Genomic DNA, 19,367 nt, shown 5'->3' with positions numbered 1-19,367 from the left:
ACCGTTAACCATAAATTTGAACCTTCTAAAAAATTATAAAACGTTTTAATATATAATTATATAAGTTGAAAAATATATCATCAGTTTTGCGCTCTAGAGATTAATCATTGTTAACATATGATGTGTATTTATTCTTCTAGACTTTTTCTTTCTCTCCAGGCATATAAACATACACACTCATAGGCAGATTTAAAAAAATGTATGAAGTAGAATCATACTATATGTGCTGTCCCACAGCTTGTATTTTTCTTAACATGTTTTGGCCACCTTCCTATGTTGGTATACAGAGCTCTTTATAGTTACACAAGCCAGTATATTCCCTTCTTTGCTAAGCCAGTCTCATTTTTGTCATTTGTAATCAAGGAGTTCTGATTAACACAGGTGTGTCCAGGGTCCAAATTCACCTTTTGAATTAGCATGTTGGGGCCCTGAGAAGAAAAGAAGCAGGTGCAAACTCAAATGAGGAGAGTTTGCATGACAGGCAGAGGAGGTTAACATTTTACCATATACTCACAAAGGAAATGACTGAAGGGTTTTGAGCAGGCAAGTGGCACCATCAAACCTGTCATTGAAGACAGTCACCTTGGTAGTGATCTGTCTTAGATGGGAGCACAGATCCTTGACAGAGACCTCAGTGGTACAAAGGTTTGTTTACACTTCAGTTACCAGGTACAGAACACCACCAATACTGCTGTTCTATCATATTTCTACAGCAAGCTCACAAAATCCTGTTCGGCTCTCTTACAACACAGTAGAAGTAAAATATTGTGTGTATGGTAAGTTTAGTTTTCAACCACTATTGTAAAGATATAAAGTAATTCATTCATTAAACTTTTATTGATAAACTGCTATGTGTCAGGCATTAAGGAAATAACAGTGCACAAAATGAAGTTCTGTCCACATGGGGGAGGCTATAAAAGGAGTAGATTTGGGGGCTGAGGAAAATAAGAAGTTTAATTTTGAACATATAAATTTTGAGACGCTTATTAACCATCTAAGTGAAATGTCAAGGAGGCAGTCAGATGAATGAGTTTGGAGATTCATTTTGGGCATTATCAGAGTATGTGATTTCCTAGTGAGTGAGCATATATAAAGAAAGAGGAGTCAGGAGATAGGAGGAATGTGCAAAAGAGACCACATAATGTGGTGACAAGAATAGAGCTGGAAAGAAAGTGACAGCGAGCCAAGAACTAGAATCTCCAAAGAATGGGGGACAAGTAGCCCAGGGCTCTGTGTAACTGCAACAAGGATGCAGAGTGAGTGGTACTGATGGACAGCATGAGTTTCCAAGCTGAGTGGTTTTTAAGGTGAGTAGGACAGCAGTCTAGAAGAGGCACCGAGGAACAAGGATAACACCTACCCTGTCTCCAACTCCAGTAGCACAAGGGGTGTGGGAGACAAAGCATGGCTACCGGGAGGGCTCTAGAGAAGTCATAAAATTAAGAAAGCCAAGTTTATAGTAAAAAGAGGAAGGCACTGTTCAGACAAGGTTGTGAAGATAAGGAACTTTACTGATAAACACTTGTGAGTTTTAGAGCTCATAGGGCAGCAGTTTAGGGGTCAAGGAAGGTGGGAGATAGGATCAATTAGGGTTGTATGGAGCTGGGTGGACATGAGAGACCACAGGGTGAGAGGTGACTAGAGTCCTTGTTTTTGAATGGTGTTACTATAGACAGGACAAAGAGCATGACAGAAGTAGCACCAATGTTCTGGGAGGCAGGTTAGTGGGCCTGTACTGAGGAGGGAGGACTACCCAGAGCTCCTCTATGTTGTGAATTAGCAAAATAGAAAGACTTTGGTGCTAATGCAGGAATGTGACATTTAAAAAATGTTCTTATGGTGAGAAATGTTTCCTAAGCCGTGGCAATTTAGCACTACATATCCCTAGGCAGCATGGGTTCCACCCTAATTACAACAAATATGTGTTGAATATCTAGTATTATTCTAGGCATGGAAAAGGATGGAGAGAAAGAAAAGCAGTCATCTCTAGGAAACATGAAGTCTTCCCCCAGTCTTAGGCTAAGTTGGTCCCAAATGTATTTCATTAAGAAGATGTTATTATATTCCTCCTCCCAACAATCCTAAGACCACTTTTCATTTTGAGTGTTGGCCTGGGGGCAGCTTTCTTCACCTTGTCTTTGGAAGGAATGTCCAGCTATGTGGTCAACCACATAACCTCAGAGCTTGGAGTTATTTGAACAGTTTCATTTAGAGAAGACACTGAACAGATACAGCATTTTTGTTCTTATGTTCTCTCTAAATTGAACTAAGATAAGAACAGGCATTAAGCTGCTTAGAGATTTGAATTAGAGGAACAATTATTCTAATACACACGGTAGCAGAAAGGCTCTCAGAGCCCATAATCTCCTGAGTCTTATGAAAAAATGTCACTCGCTGGATATCCATGCTTGATTGGAGGTTCTGCAAAGTAATCTAAGCCTCCTTTTCTCACTTTTATCCTTTTGGATTGATTTTTGTTTCTTTGAAAACAATTGTTCCATTTTGAAACTTTCTGAACACAGCACAATGCATAATCTGTATCATTTAGCACTCTAAATACTCTGCCATTATACTAGGGTTCTTATGACTGAGCATGTCTTGTCAATGGAAATTTATTCAATGAAATGTGAAATTACTTTAGAAGACACATTTAGAGCATTTAAGCCAGGCATGTTGAGCTGAAAAGATTTAGGAAGTAAGTTATATTCTAAATAGCTAATAATTGTTCATCACAGGGTACCTTTTCATTCTTTACTGATGCTTCTGCCTTTCGACCTCTCACAATGGCCACTAGAGGATAGGGAATCGACTATGGGAAAGATCATTTCAATGGTGTCTTCACATTTGCGTGACATTTTAATGTCACAACTGTCTAACTAGAGTGTGCAGACGGGGTGCTGGTCCAAGCCCCATCAACTGACACTTTACCTCACATCATTACTCTCTTAGAGTCTCTAAAAGTAGATACTGAAAGCTGTTAGTATTGCTGTTTGAGCCACCCAGGCTGAGCCCTATTCCTTCCTGGGCAGAGGCTCCTTTGTTTCCTAGGAAAGAGGGGAGTAACTCTATTCCCTGGGAATCAGGTAAAATATTTTAACTGAATACATTGAAGAGAAGGTTATATTGACCTGACATGTTCAGAGACTGAGAGGTATGAGAGACAGATAGCAATAATCAGGTCACTGTAATTCCTAAAGATATTCCAAACAGCACCCTGGGTCCGGAAAACACATCGTTCCACCTGGGAGACTGTGACAACTCGGTGCACCAGATTGAGAGCCTGGTATGTGGCTGGTGCTTCATGCGTGCTTGCTCAGTGAATGGATGAAAGAGTAGAACTATAAGATCTAGACACCAGCTCAATGGCACTAATGCACAGACCACTGCACCTCCAGCCCATGTTCTCTCAAGTGCCTCAAGACAACCATACAACAAGGGATACTCTGTAAATTACCCCATAGTAAATCTAAACCCCATTAGAAACTGAAAACACTTTACTCATAAATATCTCTTTAGTTTCACTTTCTTTCCTTATAGCTATAAAACTCCTCTTCTGAGACATTACAGGTGAAGGAGGAGTTGATGTAAGTAGGTAGGTAGGTTATCTAGATGCCTGAAAGGAAAGGAGATCAAATATTAGAGTTGCCTTTGGGTTGCTTCTTCCCCATGCTTTTCTCTCTCTTGTTAAAGTATATCTAAGAAAGGAAAGGTTGAGTTTGGTTGGACATGAACTCTAGAACTCATGAAAGCAGAATTTAAAAGATCCCAAGATTGAGCAGACGTGGGTCTAAGGCATGAAAACCTAAAAAAGAAATCTGTCTGGGTGGTTAAGCTTCTCAAAATGAAGTTTTAACAAGAGAGAGGAGGAAAAACACCTTGAAAGAAACTCTTTGGGCTGTCTGGGGAGCTCTCTGATGGGACCAAATTTGGCAACCAGATACATAAAGGTGAAAGGGAAGAAAGCTGAGATCACCATAAAACAGTGAATCTCTTTTATAGTGTGTTCACATGTTTTAACTCCAAAGTAAACTGGCTAACAAAAATTCTGCAATTAAATTTGATGCAGCAAGATAGAATGATAATGTGATTTTGATGGAAGATACCAAGAAAGCAGAATTCTTCATTTATTTTCTGTATATCTTCCCTGTCTAGAGAAAAGATCCTTAGATTTATAAAGTTTGAATAGCATTTGTCCCAAATGTAAGCAGTGATTGAAGAAAGAACAGAGTTGCTTTAAGTGAGTTTAAATATGCTTTTAAGAGAAATCACATCCAGGATACCGAAAACTTGCAAATGAGAGTTTTAAGAAACTACTGAGAAGAGAAGGAAGAAGTTTGGAATTGGACAAATATATTTACCAGTTTCAAAAAGGGAAGTATACAGAATTAAAAGCATTACTGATGATGACAACTGAATTTTAGGTTTATTCTGGGCTTGATTGTAGAATGGATGTTATAGGGCAACCTCCTTGCTCTTAGGAGAAGAAGCATTGATCTCTGAGCCAGGATGGGTTCGCTAAGCATGAATCAAGTAATCTCAAACCAATCTTATTTCATTTTTTAATGGAGGACGAGATTAGCATGGCAGGGAAATGGGTTATTCGTGGTCTATTTAGACTGCATCCAGGAATCTGGCACAAGGTGACCTTGAGAACCTGGTGGACAAATAGAAATGTAGACTGGATGACAGGTATACTGAATATTGGATGAACTCAAAGTGAGTTTACTAATGTATCAGTAGTAATACTAATAGAGAAATCTAGGTGTGCATTTTTCAGTCGCATGCCAATGAATTAGAAGTCAGCTCTATCAAATCTCTGAATGATGTGAACTTTGAAGGGATAGCATATATACTGAAAGACAAAATCAGAATCCAGAAAATTCTCAACAGTCTGGAATGAAAGACTGAATTCAACTTAAAGAAATTTCATGGAGATAACAGACAGAAACCCCAACACTTGGGTCTAAAATATTCTACTGCTCAAATATTGGCTGATAGTGACCAGAGGGACATAAATGTAAAGGAACAGGATTTAGGGGAAAAGCCTGTTCACTCTCAGATGTTAACTAATTTGTCTTTCTTGGAAATGCTGCTCTCCATTATTTTTCCTCTTTCTGAATCTCGAACCTCTCCATTTTCACTATGTCTGGGCACATCTTAAACATTTAAAATAAACAAAATAAAATAAAGCACAAAACCACAAAACACAAATTAACCCTCCCACCCCGGGTTTTATTACTGCCTTGAGTGCACCCTTTTTTACTTTTCTGCACTGCAAAGATGCTCAGGGGTAGCTACATTGGTTCCCTCCACTCTCCTCAAATTGGCCTCATTAAGTCATCAGTGACCTCCTAATTGAAAAATGTATTAAATATTTTTCAGTCCTAAGCTTCTGTGATGTCTCTGCAGCATTTGATATTCCTGGTCACTTTTTTATTCTTGAATTTTTCTCTTCCCTTGGCTTCCTTTCTGTTGCAGTTACTTTCCTAGTCTCAGAATTCCATCTTGTCTCAACTCTCCTCACATACACAATCCATTCTACCATTAGTCTAGGCTTTCTTCTCACCATCTGTGGTGGGGGATCTCACATCCTCCCAGGGTTTCAACTGTCTTGTGTACGTTGAAATCTTTATTTCTCACATGAACCTTTTTCTTGAGCTCTAGACTTTACTTTTTACTGAACTTCTCCAATGGCTTCAATTACCACCTATACTTTGACTATTCACAGGTATATAATTGTAGCCTAGACCTCTCCACTGAACTCCAGACCCTTATTTCTAAATCCATATGCAACACCTTCCTCTAGATATTTCTTAGGCATCTCATACTCATGATTTTTGATCTTAATTATCACCCACCCTTTCTTTTCTGAAGATTCTGACCCAACCACCGCACTGTTATTTAAGCCAGAAAATGAAGGATTGTTCCTGGTTCTTCCTGCTACTTTCTGTTTCACATTCAGGCAGACTCCAAGTCATACCTCAACTAAAGCACTTTTCCTAAAATACAAATCTATTGATTTCCTTTTTCAAGGGGATAAAAAATCCCAACACCCTAGCATGCCACCCAAGATCCTGACGACCTGGAGCTGAGTCTTCCCTAGCTTTCCAGTCTCATCTCATAGCTCTTCCCTAGAAGTATCCAATGGGCTAACTGTACGTTCCTTTCTTTTTTTTTTTTAATGTTTTATTTATTTTTGAGAGAGAGAGAGAGGGAGACAGAGCGTGAGTAGGGGAGGGGCAGAGAGAGAGAGGGAGACACAGAATCTGAAGCAGGCTCCAGGCTCTGAGCTGTCAGCACAGAGCCTGAAGTGGGGCTCGAACCCATGAACCGTGAGATCATGACCTGAGCCAAAGTTGGGCTCTCAACTGACTGAGACACCCAGGTGCCCCTGGACTAATCATATATTTCTATTAAAAGTAAGGTTACCTACATTTGGCTTGCTATATATATCTCCTTGTGCCTATTCCTATGTTTTTTCCCTTTTGCTTCAGTTGTTCTTTCTCCCATTTCTATGCCTGATGAATTTCCTTAAGGCTTAATTCCTTATTTTCTCTACTATGCAGCATTTGAAACTTTGTCTTTTGTATTCACATTTTTTTCCCTATTCATTTTCCTATTGTAGTGCATAACACAGAGCAGTAATTACTTGTTTTGCATGACAATCTTTACCACTAAACTGTGAGCTCCACGAGGAAGTGACTAAGTTCTATTAAGTTTTGTAGCCCCAGAACCTAGCATAGTTCCTGGTACACAGTGAACACTCAATTCATGTTTATGCAATAAATTGACTCAATGTGCATGAATACTGCAGTGTCGCTTACATAAAAGTTTGCTCTCCCCCTGGATCAATAGTTCTGCTTTTCTCTGGGTTGATCAAGTCCATATTGAGAATAGTCTGTTCTGATGTGATGCTGCACTTAAATTGAGGCAGATATAAACTAAAAAACATTGGGGTGCCTGGGTAGCTCTGTCGGTCAAGTGACTGACTCTTGGTTTTGGCTCAGGTCATGATCTTGAGGTTCATGAATTCAAGCCACACGTTGGGCTCCACATTTACAGTAGGGAGCCTGCTTGGGATTCTCTCTCTCTCCCTCTCTCTCGCTCCTCCCCTGCTTGTGGTCTCTCTTGCTCAAAATACATAAATAAACTTAAAAAACAACATTGAAGAAGAGCAATAAGGAATATAACACCATGTGGAAGGAAAAATGATTGAACAAATGGGAAATATTTGTGTAAAGTGTCATGAATTGAAAAGAAAAGTAACTCCCCATTGTAATAGTAAGGGCCTGAGAACAAGCCACACCTTTTCTAACAAAACACAACTATGGCAGATTAAGCACAGTAACAGATTATTTGCTGCTTCTCTCATTGAGAGGTGGAGTCGAATTCTCCTCCCTTTGAAGGTGGTTTCTGTGACCAAATGGCATGGAATGAAAGGGACACTGCAGAACTTCTAAAACTAGGTCAGAGGAACCCTTGAAGCTCCACTTTGGTCTTTGAGAACGTTTAATCTTGGGGTGCTCCTGCTGTAAATTCAGTCGCCGTGCTGCGAGAGGCCCAAGGCATAGGTGCTCTATTAGTGCCAGTGCAACTCCTGACGGACAGCCAGCTTCACCTGCCATCAATTAGTGAACTGTTGTGAATGCCCAACACAGAACCTTCGGATAAATGCAGCCTCTGCCAACATCAAACTGCAGCCCACATAAAAAACCCAAGCCAGGACCAGACAGCCAGACCCTTTTCTAATTCCTGATCCACAAATTTAAGTACAAAGTAAAACTTCTCTTTCTTTCTTTCTTTCTTTCTTTCTTTCTTTCTTTCTTTCTTTCTTTCTCTCTTTCTTTCTCTCTTTCTCTCTTTCTCTCTTTCTTTCTTTCTTTCTTTCTTAGAAACGGGCTTTTTTTTTTTAATGATTATTTATTTTTGAAAGAGCTAGAGAGACAGAGTGCCAGCAGGAGAAGGGCAGAGTGAGAGGGAGACACAGAATCCAAAGCAGGCTCCAGGCTCTGAGCTGTCAGCACAGAGCCCAATGCGGCACTAGAACTCACGAACTGTGAGATCGTGACCTGAGCCAAAGTAGGCCACTTAACCGCTTAACTGCCACCCAGGCGCCCCAAGTAAAATTTCTTTTCACCATTAAATTTGGAGTTTTAAATGATTAAAATGGCACGGTTGGTTACACAGCAATGGAGTCCTAAAGCAACAACTACACGTGTTGATTGATTGAAGAGTGACTTGGTGACAATAAACTGTTGTGGAAAAAACGGATGTCTTACTCAGATCTCCCCCTTCAAGAAAGGACTTGCTGCCCAGCTGCTAGGAACGCAGCTAGCTGGCGGCCTCCAGCTGTTCGTGCCTCGAGTTCTGAGTTGTGGTCTTGCTCTTTACAGGGCAGGCACCAGCCAATGACTAAACAAGGCAGTGCTAGCTGCGCCCATGCCAAAGTTTTTCTTGGAGTGTCCCCAGTCGACAGCTGAACAAGTGGTACTAAGGCCTAGCGATCTTTGGCCAACTGGGGACTCTAAATGAGCAAACTCTGCTCCAGAGCTCTGCACTGGACCAGCAGAGATCTCCTCTGGTCTGTGTCATGGACTGATACCCCCCACCTGCCCAATACTGCCCCTGTCTCTTCACAGGTGTTAACTCCCCAGTGAGCCTTGTGCACTCCTATTCCGTTTCAGTGTCTGCTTCCTTGAAAATACAACATATAAAACCAACCGGCATTATCTTAAGAGAATTATAATAGCAAAGAGCAACTCTTAACACTTGGTGGCCAAACAAGCCCAGCGATACAAATGTGGCTGCTGGGTTTTGGCTTTGGGTCATCGATTGCCTTACTATTGTTTAAGTAAAATATGGCAGTGACCTTGGTTATTGGCTACCTAGACAGCAAGATTGAGACTGCAAATACAAGGAGGGGAGGAGTGGGTTACACAGCGAACACCGGAGTCTTGATTTCGTATCTGTCTGAAGACAAGCGGCAGAACTCAATGGAACGATAAACATCTCATAAAAGACCCAACTGGTCTTGTGAGACATTTGCTGATTAAAAAACCTCAGTCCAGTTTCACTAATTTCTCAACCCTGTCAGAAATCCTTACCTGATGCTCTTTGCCTAAGAATATGTGAGCTGAATAGGAAGGTCTAATGATTTTCAGGCATTTATGAAGAAGCCCTGACATTGGATCTTCCTTGCAACGGTCAAATCATAGTGTGACAGAAACTGAATTTATCTCCTGTTCCTTTACTAAGTTCAAAGATGGCCAGTTTTATTTTATTTTATTTTATTTTATTTTATTTTATTTTATTTTATTTTATTTTTATTTTTATTTTTATTAAATATTTATTTTTGAGAGAGACAGAGTGTGAGCAGGGAAGGGGCAGAGGGAGAGGGAGAGAGAGAATCCTAGACAGGCTGTGTACCATCAGCACAAAGCCCCATGAGGGGCTCCATGTCATGAACCATGAGATCATGACCTGACCCAAAGTCAAGAGTCAGATGCTTAACTTATTGACCCACCCAGGCACCCCAAGATGGCCATTTTTAAAGTATATGTGTGGTAACCACGAAAAGTGTGTGTGTGTGTGTGTGTGTGTGTGTGTGTGTGTGTAAGAGGAGAGACAGAGAGAGAGAGAGATTAACAATTAGTACATCATTTGAAAATAGGAATTTTATATCCTACTGGCATTCTGTCCTAAGTCTTTGTACCTTGGCCTCACATTTATAGAACTTTGCCTCTTCTCTGAAAGTTGATATTACCCTTTCTGGGGAAGAGAAGAACGCCAGGAGAAGGGTATGATCTTTCTGTCCAAATATTTGAAGGATTAATAGGAAATAGATTTGTTATAGCAAAACGTTGTTATAGCAGCCAAATGGTAGAAACTGGCCTAACATTTGGAAGCGGAACAGAAGATATTTTGCATGAACTTTTTGTCAGAACCATTCAAAGGTGCCGTGGGTTGCTTTGATAGGTGCCGTGTTCTCTGTGTTGGGGGAAACCAAGCAATTACTTGACAGACATGACACGAGATGGGATTCAAGTAAATCTGGAGCATTAAGGTTTTAAAGTCTCTTTATGCCAGAAATTCTATAAATACTGAAGAAACAGAAAGACAAATATAAAGGCATTTTGAGGGACTTTCCCCATTAAATAAAAATATAACATAACAGGAATTACACTAGCATAATCAAATGTTAGTTCTGGTTCTCATTTTGTCAGGTATAAAGCTCTGCGGATACCTTTAAAATTGTTTTTCTAATAAAGCCAGTCAAGCATGAAATAACTTCTAGCTGCTTTAGCAAAGACTAATAGAGGAAATTACCCTAATGAGAGGCTAATCAAGCAGACTAAGATGATCCTAGAAGCACATGTCCTTTTCAGACAAGGCTGGTGGGTCCTGTGCTTGTTGCTAAGAGAGGTGCTGATGTTCCTGTTTTTCTAAAGAAAGGTTTGGGCAAACTTATCAGTAGGGGGCATTGGTGTTCTGTCAGCAGGAGAACTTGACTCGGAGAATAAGTGCACTTGGAGATTCTGAGCACTTTACAATGATCAACAAATCAAAGCAGATAGGAAAGTACTTTCCTTAGAAAAATCCACATAGAAATGTCATCTGTTCTAAATGAAACTTAAGGAAATAGAAGTACAGCATGTACATATTTGGTTTTGCCGAGACAAATGAAAGATGCTGGAGGCCTTAAATAAAATCTTTCTTGAGAGAGGAGAAAAAGATCACAGCAGCTGCATATTCAGCATTCTCCAAGTGCTAGGAAATGAGAGGGGAGCTGAGTGTGCATCACGGGGGGACCGGTGCCACTGATGCTGCCGGCTCCCGTGTCGCTGTAATGAGAGTGAAACCAAACAGTTCTCTCTGTGTTAGACACTTCCCTAATACAACAAATACTGGTCTGTTTTTCTCTCTTCCCTTCTGCTGGTACGAGCAAAGGCACACAATCATGAAAGGAATTGGGGAAGAAAGGGAAAATACATAGATTTGGAATGCACAGTATAGGAGATAAAGAGCTGCACTCTGTCACTTGGGAACACATATAAGCCCGCCATTAGTCATGGAGAGAGTGATTATTAAACGCCAATAAAAACTAATGCAACATTTCCACATCCACCATGATATAAATGCTAGGTGGCAGATAGAATTACTTATGAATTATTACATCTTATAGAAAATTTTGATATCCCAGCTTTTTTACCCTCCATCCTCAAAAATGATTTTAGAGGTCTATCTTACAAGTAAAAATTCTGGGACTTACAGTTTGAGACCTTAAGGAACAACACAAAGGAAGGATACATCAACACGCACATACACACACATATTGATAGGCTTCTCTGATTTGATTCAAGTTTATTTGATGCATAAGAAGCCTGCCTGATTCCCACCTCTTCTTAAGGCTCATCCAGAATTTTACCTTCATTCACTTAACACACACTGATGAAATCCCTCTTAGGTGAGTGTCAAGCATGGGTTAGGTACCACTCTATCAAACCTGCCTTGATCTCTGAGGCCATACTTAACTCTTGGAACAGGAGTTTCTTTAAAAAAAATTTTTTTTAAGTTTATTTACTTATTTTGCACGCACACGAGACGGGGGTGGGGCAGGGAGGGAGGGAGAGAGAGAGTGCACATGTGAGCAGGGGGGAGGGACAGAGAGAGAGGGAGAGAGAGAATCCCAAGCAGACTCCTCTGTGTCAGTTCAGAGCCTGATGCGGGGTTCAATCTCATGAACTGAGATCATAACCTGAGCCAAGATCAAGAGTGGACGCTTAACTGACTGAGCCATCCAGGCACCCCTGGAACATGAGTTTCTAGTTGCGTTATATTTTTCTCAACTTAATAAACCCTGATAGTCTCCTTCTCCCTGATGCCGCCTACAGTAACAGGAAGGAAAATAGCACTACCCTATTTACAACATTTAAATCAACAGTAAGCAAAGTTCACTTATAAGAGTAGAATATGCTTAGACATATCTGTACAATATAAGTTTAATTACTGTGGTGACATATGACTCTTAACCTTCTCGGAGGTGAGAATTCCCTGAGTCAAGAAAACTTGACTTTTATACTGACATTTTCAAACCAACTGAACAAATTTGGAAGAAAAAGTCATCGGAATTGTTTTGCAATCACAAAGAATTTTGGTTAGACCAAACCAGAAAAAAACATAATCAAATAAGACATCTTAAAAAACAGTGTGGAAGGGGGTGGGCAGGTGGGGGTGTTGGGAAAAATGGATGAAAGGCAGTGGGAGGCACAGGCTTCCAGTTATGGAATGAATAAGTCATGGGAATAAAAGGCACAGCAGAGGGAAGATAGTGATATTGTAATAGTGATGTATCAGGACAGATGGTAGCTACTTGTGAGCGTACAACACATCATTATGTTGTAACCTGAAACTAATGTAACATTGTGTCAACTATACCCCCCAAAATAAAAAAGAATTAAAGTTTCTTAGGCAAGTGCATTAGTTTCTTATTGCTGTTGAAATAAATAACTACAAAGGTAGTGGCAACACAAACAAGCAAACAGCAATGTGAAATCCTGTTTGGGGGGCAGAAAAAAAAAACTAAACTAAAACATAAGTCCCAGTTGATAGCCAGGAGACTTTAGGTTATAGATGGCTCCCCAGCAAACCACTGCCCCTTTCGGCAAGTGTTCTTTGTTGGAGCGCCATTTTCTTTTCCCTTATTCCCTCTTCCTGTTCTCCTAACAGTCTGAACACTGAAAGGATAGGGTGTCAGGGTAGTGGCTGTGGGGAGCCATGTAGTGAAAACTTTCCTGAAGAGTGAGCTCTGGCCTGGGAGCTGGATGGTTCAATTCCCTGCTCTGCTGCTAACTCTGTGAACGTGGGCAAATCACCCGGCCTCACCTGGTCTCAAAATGGGGAAAATAATTCCTAACACAACAGAAGAAAGTATCAATGCATGAAGAATAACAGCCTCCTGCCAAGGAAAATTATGGCCGTGGACAGCTAGGTCTCTTCCCCAGCCCTCCTTTTTATTAAGTAGATCCAGAATTAGGTAAACACTAAAAAGGCAGAGAGTATAGCAGAGTTTATATGGAATATTTACAACAGAGAGTGACTAAAAAAAAAACTTCCTAAAAAACACGCCTACAAGAGAGTGGTGTTTTGTTTCACGCTGTTTTTGAATTACCAGCCTTTGTGTTTGGTGGTGTTGACTTTTAATGGAGCTGGTAAACAGCACCCCACCAAGTGTTTTGAATCAATTAAGAGAGTGAGAAGGTGTAAGGGAAATCAGGATAGGGCCTCATTCCTTCTAAAGACTAGAGGGCTAGAGGATGTGGCTTAGATGGATCTCCTAGTACTGAACCACAGAATTAAGTGGACTTATCTACGCAGTCATATACAGTGCTAGAAAACCACAGTCCTTCCCCACATAGAAGGAACAGATTAGAATACATGTTTCCTGTGGAGTCTGGCTTCCATGGGGAAGAAAGGAGGAAGAAGCTGAGCCATGCGTACCTACGTCTTCCAAACTTGCCAGTGAAAACTTGGCACCCCAGGGGAGGGGCACCTGAAGGGGCGGAGAAATGCCAGCGTGTATGTACCTTCCCTAATATCTCTCCACATGAAAGGAAATACCAGGAGTGTGAAATGTCCTTCTGAGAGCATAGGTCACCTCAATCCATTCTTGTTCAGCAGAATGAATTGGATTTTACAATAATGGAATGTATTATATAAGTAGCAGGACTCTGTATCCATAGCCTGAATGTTTAAATAGACCACATGTCATCACCCTGATGAATACACCCCAGTTTTGTTCTGGAATGGCTTGAAATGAGACATGATATGTCTGGAGTTTCCTTTCCTTTATTAAACCTTTTAATGCATTTAATTTCCAGAGAAGGCTGGATCTTTTCCAGGCGAGGGAGGGGGAGGAGTACGTAGGCATCTGTAATGATCTCTGACAGTGTGACAGGGAGCACTGATTTTTACAACAGTAGCCAAAATTACAGTAATTAGAGAAAATATCCACATCTTTATAAACAGGGTGTTAACTGATTCAAAAGGAACTTAATGAGAACGTACAAGAGGAAGTGTGCTTTTGCCACTGAGTATTAAACATTAATTAAAGTCAGAAGGCAACAGTCAAGTTGCCTCTCTACTTCAGTCAGTTGGCAAGGCACAGAAAGTGGAGAGGTTTCAGAATCTGCTGACTTTGCTGGCTGTGATCCTCCAATGGGTCCTCTAAATTTATGGCCAGTTTTGATGAATTTTAATTCCTGTTAAAGGTTTTGTTCAGATCTTATTGCAGAAACTGAGCGATGAAAGCTTTCAAATGCTTAGTTAGGCTTCTTATTTTTAAAAAGTATTTTTAAATACTCTTTTTATTATCAGGATAAGTAGAAGAAGCCACGTATGAAAGAATATGATCCCAGCTATGAAATAAAATATGTATAGAAATATTGGAAGGACATACATCAAACTATTAGCAGTGGATTTCTTTGATTGAACAACAGATAATTTTTTCTTCTTTTCTGCATTTTATAGGCATTGCTTTTATAAATGGAAAAAATGAGTTTTAACTTCTAAAGGTCTGTTGATTCTCAGGAAAGAGCTAATCAGTGTCCCCCAAACTGACTATCAGGTACTTATAGTACCTGGAAAATAATAAATACAGATGATATTTAAATCTTACACCTGCACTGTTTTTGACTGAATAATTATAAATACACTTCATCTTCATTTCAATATAAAATTATGCTTAACTACTGTATTATTGTGGTGTTGATCCAGTATCAAACTTCTGATCCAATAACCAAGAAGACAAACCTCTGGAGGCAGACCTAATCATTTTTTTTCATTCTGAGTTAAGAACTTGCTGATTTTGACAAGACAGGTTATGGAAGTGGCCAGTTTGGTCTTCGGAATCTCCTTGGGGGCTGCAGCCCAAGACTCTTTACATCGATTTCTATGTAAATGAGACAGTGAGGGGAGGGGAGCAGGCATTCTTCATTTGATTCTTCGGGCTCACATCTTTTGTATTCCTCCCTTGCAAATGTTACTAACTTCCTATTGTGTCTCCCCAGCCAACTAACTCCCACCAGTCACGGTTTTGCTTACGTTCCCCAATAGTCTGGGAACTCCTTGACTGAGCGTGTGTGTGTGTGTGTGTGTGTGTGTGTGTGTGTGTACACGCTCTCACACAGGTCAGTGCAAAGTGCTGCGAACACACTAGGCATTCTCCTCAAGTTTGCTGAACTGACCAGCGTTGAAAGCAAAGCAGTGACAAAATTGAAAAGCTAGAAACCTCCACCTTTTAAATAACTTTGGGCTCTCCTGTTTTCATTAGGTCAAGTGAAGAATGCACAGATTTTGTGGGTTTTTTTTTTCTTTTCACCTTGAAATGAGATTATGTGCAGGCCTGAGCTGCTGAACCACAATTTGTTTTAAAGCTCTTTTGAGGGAAAATGCCCAGGAAAGCCACAGCTCAGACTACAGCATACTACACAGATTTACTGACAGTCTCCCACATGCCTGCATTTGGGCCGGTTCCTGGGGGATGCACTGGAGAGGAAGGTGCAGACCTTACATTTAATGAGCCCGCAGTCTAGCAGGGGAGACAGTCCTGTACACAAATAATTATAATGCAGACGGTCAAGTGCAATTATAGATGCATTTACAAGATACATTGGTAGCCCAGGGGAGGATATGTGGTCAGGAAAGGATCACAGAGCAGACAAAACCTCCACCACACCATAAGCTTTTCCAGGGACAAATCATTAATTTTGAAGTTGGGCCTTTTTATACACTGAAAAAAACGTTGGTAGGATGCCAGTTGTTAAGGTAAATGTAATACCCACAGTTTGATAAAAAAAAATTTAAGACAAATGTAGCAGGCAAAAATCTTGCCTACAAATTAGGGTGTTAAAAAAATCCTTTTTATTTTTTAAAAGTTAAAAAAAATTAACTGTTTATTTATTTATTTTGAGAGAGAGAGAGAGAGAGAGAGAGAGCGAGCACTAGCAGGGGAGGGGCAGAGAGAGGGAGAGAGAGAGAAGGAATCCCAACCAGCACAGAGCCGGATGTGGGGCTCGAACTCACAAACTATGAGATCACGAACCTGAGCTGAAATCAAGAGCTGGGTGCTTAACTGACTGAGCCACTCAGGCACCCTCCCTTTTATTTTTTTTTTAAGTCAAATTCTAGCTGAGTTTGAGCCACCATCATACTGGGCCACAAGAAATTTATTCTGTCGTAATTATTGGGACTCTCTTACAGGATCCAAACGGAGCCTCAAAGAGGCCTTCGGGTGTTGTCTTTACTGGGTGGTCCTGAAGCCCTTGGTATCCAGCTCACAGACTTTCTCTGGTTCCAGGGGCTCTGCTGCTTCTGTGCCACAGTCACCGCACAGGCATCTTCGCTAGGGCTCAGAGCCCCAGGGACCTTCTTTGGTGTCCTATGTGGTTGTCACCTCTGAGGTCTTGCCACATCACAGAAGTTCTGCTACCCAGCAGGACATATGTCTCATTAATGGAAAGACCCACCCATTTTGTTCCTCTTCTTTAGTCTTTGGGGAATAGCCTCCTTCTCTCTCTCTCCTGGTCCCCAGGGGCACTCCCGTGATCCCCCTGTCCCCAGGTCTCCTAGCATAATCACGTTTTAGGAGTATAAGCTGTCATAAAGGACAGGAAAAGCCCATAAATTTAGGTAACTTTTGCTGTTTTACCTGACATATATCCCTGTGATTAAAAAGCACACTGAGCCCCTGACCACGTGTTTGGTGTTGAAATGGAATGGGGATGTGTGGGAAGAAGGAATAAACACCCACGCATAGGAACAAATTCATATCTCAGTATACTGTTCTGATACATAAGCAACAGTGTTCCAGGAAGTTCACCTTTCGAAGAAGCCACTATGACACCAACCCAGAGTACAAGCAGTTGAACCATCAGGTCAGAGAGTAAACTGGGGAAAGGAGGTCATAAAAGATGGAAAGCAGCCATGGGCTCTAAGCTCTTAGAGAAGAAACACTGAACTGGGGTTCAGGTTCTAGTTCTCTCACTAAGTTTACCAAATGACCCTGGACAAGTGGCTTTATCTCTCTGGGCCTCAGTTTCTCCAGTTCCAAATTAAGTGGTATCGATGGGTTGATTCTAGGGGTCCTCCAAGCACCGATATTTGTATCTGGTTTGGTATAACAGGGGTGGACCTCTCATTTTTACCAAAGCATCTTAATAATCACCAAGCCATTGGCTCTAAAAATTTAACATTTTTAAGTCCCATTGTTCAGCTAGACGGGTACAAGGGACAACAGGAGAGTCATGCTGAGTGGGGATATATGAACCCTCCCAAGCCGAATGCAGCATGTAAGATGGGGTGGGACAGATAGCTGTGCCTGAACGTCTCACTCCCACTGACTGCTGTGGGCCCTCCTATATGGCTCAATTTGAGCTATCTCCACTGCATGCTCCTTCATGTTCAGCGGTACAGACAGATTTTGCAATTGGGATGAGCAGTTCTGGGAATGCGGGGGAGTGTGGGTGAATCCCCGTGTGGTAGTGGTCTGGCTCTTGCTTTGGTTGATCTGTGTGGGACCAGAATGAGCCAATCATCCCTGCACAGAGAGGTGAGGCATGGCCGACCTTAACTGCATCTGCAGTGCTTTCTATTTTCAGGAGGCTATGCTACGAGCAGTGACCATATATCTCTCCTCAAATGGCCTGTAAGAAACATTAAAGATGTCATGTGCTCTAAAGGAATTGACTTAATGACTCTTTTCACTTAAAGAGGGATTGCTGGTAAAATTTGTTCCTCAAATGACAGGTTCCTGAACAGGGACACATTCAGGCCTGACATGCTAACACAGTTTTTTATATTCACCAATCTTCTCCATGGTGTCTACAAAGACCACCCTAGACCATCTACAGATACTCAGAAAGAACCTACACTGCATTTTCTCCCTCAGGTAAAATTGCCACCAGGATGCCCTCTTTTTTTTTTTAAAAAAATTAATGTTTATTTATTTTTGAGGGGGGCAGGACAAGCAGGAGAGGGGCAGAGAGAGAAGTGGACAGAGGATCTAAAGTGGGCTCTGAGTTGACAGTCTGATAAGGGGCTCGAACTCATGAACGGTGAGATCGTGACCTGAGCTGAAGTTGGATGCTTAACCTAACTGAGCCACCCAGACAGCCCCAGTATGCCCTCTTTATAAGGAAGAAAAAAACCCACTTCCTCAAAGACTCCATGAGGGAGGCATGAACACTAATAGTAACTTTGGGTTCAGTGAGCAAGGAAAAAACAATTCAGTCATCAAAAGGAAAACTTGTAATTACATTCCCGACCATAAACTGAAAGGAATGTTCCAAATTCAACAGTGGATGGTATCTTTTTTGGATACGGTCCTGGAACCCTCATGGTTTTTCTAGTGGAACATTTCCCACCATTGTTAGTGTGTGACCATCAACAACAGCAAAGACATTCACCACCTGACTTGTAAGGAAAATTCTTTGTGCAGAATGTTTCCATTTTACTCAGCTGCTTGCACTGTTAATTGTCAGAGGCAATTAACCCGCACAATGGCGGGTCCTCCTTGGCTCTTCCAGGGAGGTGAGAGGCTTTGCTGTTCCATCTTCTTATGGTGGGGGAGATCCAGGGCGGGAAATTCAGGCCCAGCCATGGATTCCAGCACATTAAGAGTAGGAAACAGGAGAGGAATTTGGATAGGGGTTTCATCTTGAACATAACTTGTTGAAAAGTTTTAAAAATACAATCTAAAAACTGACAACCTGTTTTCTACAAAGATGAAATACTGGTTTGGTTTATTTACATTTAGATATTATATGTCTAGGTCTCACATACATATTCATATGTCGTTTCCTGTTTTTCTTTTTTAAAGTCTTTTTTTAAATGTTTATTTTTGAGAGGGGGGCGCGTGCCCATGTGCACGTGGGTGGGGGAGGGGCAGAGAGAGAGGAAGACCCAGAATCTGAAGCAGGCTCCAGGCTCTGAGCTGTCAGCACAGAGCCTGACACAGGGCTCTAACTCACAAACCATGAGATCATAACCTGAGCTGAAGTCAGATGCTTAACTGACTGAGTCACCGAGGCACCCCCATGCGTCATTTTCTTTTACTGGACCTTAACTAACTGGGCATTTCATTTTACACCAGAAGTGTGGTGTCATCATTTCCCACAGGACTTTAAGTTACCTCAGAGCACAGCATAGTCTTCCCAATCCGGTCCTCAGTGCATTTTCTAAAACTCCAAATTGGCAAGTTAGGTGGAAAATAGTCTGCAGCCTTTCATGGCCCCACTAGCTGGGATGGACATCCCAAGTCCTAAGGCCCTGTGGCTTTACTGAGAACTTACCGTCATAGGTCTTTGTTGGCT

The 19,367-nt window shown here is 41.2% G+C and overlaps 1 protein-coding gene across 3 annotated transcripts in view; it reads right to left on the bottom strand.

Annotated features, from left to right (window-relative positions):
- Positions 1–19,367, bottom strand: part of PLPPR1 (phospholipid phosphatase related 1) — a 277,641-nt gene that overhangs the window by 63,702 nt on the left and 194,572 nt on the right. Inside the window, exon 1 of one of the 3 annotated variants that reach the window (XM_043566948.1) lies at positions 515–718. The exons of the other annotated variants lie outside the window; for them this stretch is intronic. The gene's annotated coding sequence lies outside the window, so the exon portion shown is untranslated. Of the gene's footprint in view, positions 1–514; positions 719–19,367 lie in introns of those variants that run through there. 3 annotated transcript variants of the gene reach the window in all.

This window comes from Prionailurus bengalensis, chromosome D4 (genome assembly GCF_016509475.1).
Source record: "Prionailurus bengalensis isolate Pbe53 chromosome D4, Fcat_Pben_1.1_paternal_pri, whole genome shotgun sequence".
Classification (NCBI taxonomy): domain Eukaryota; kingdom Metazoa; phylum Chordata; class Mammalia; order Carnivora; family Felidae; genus Prionailurus; species Prionailurus bengalensis.
Note: the sequence above shows the minus strand (reverse complement) of the source record. Positions and strands in the feature narration are given on the sequence as shown.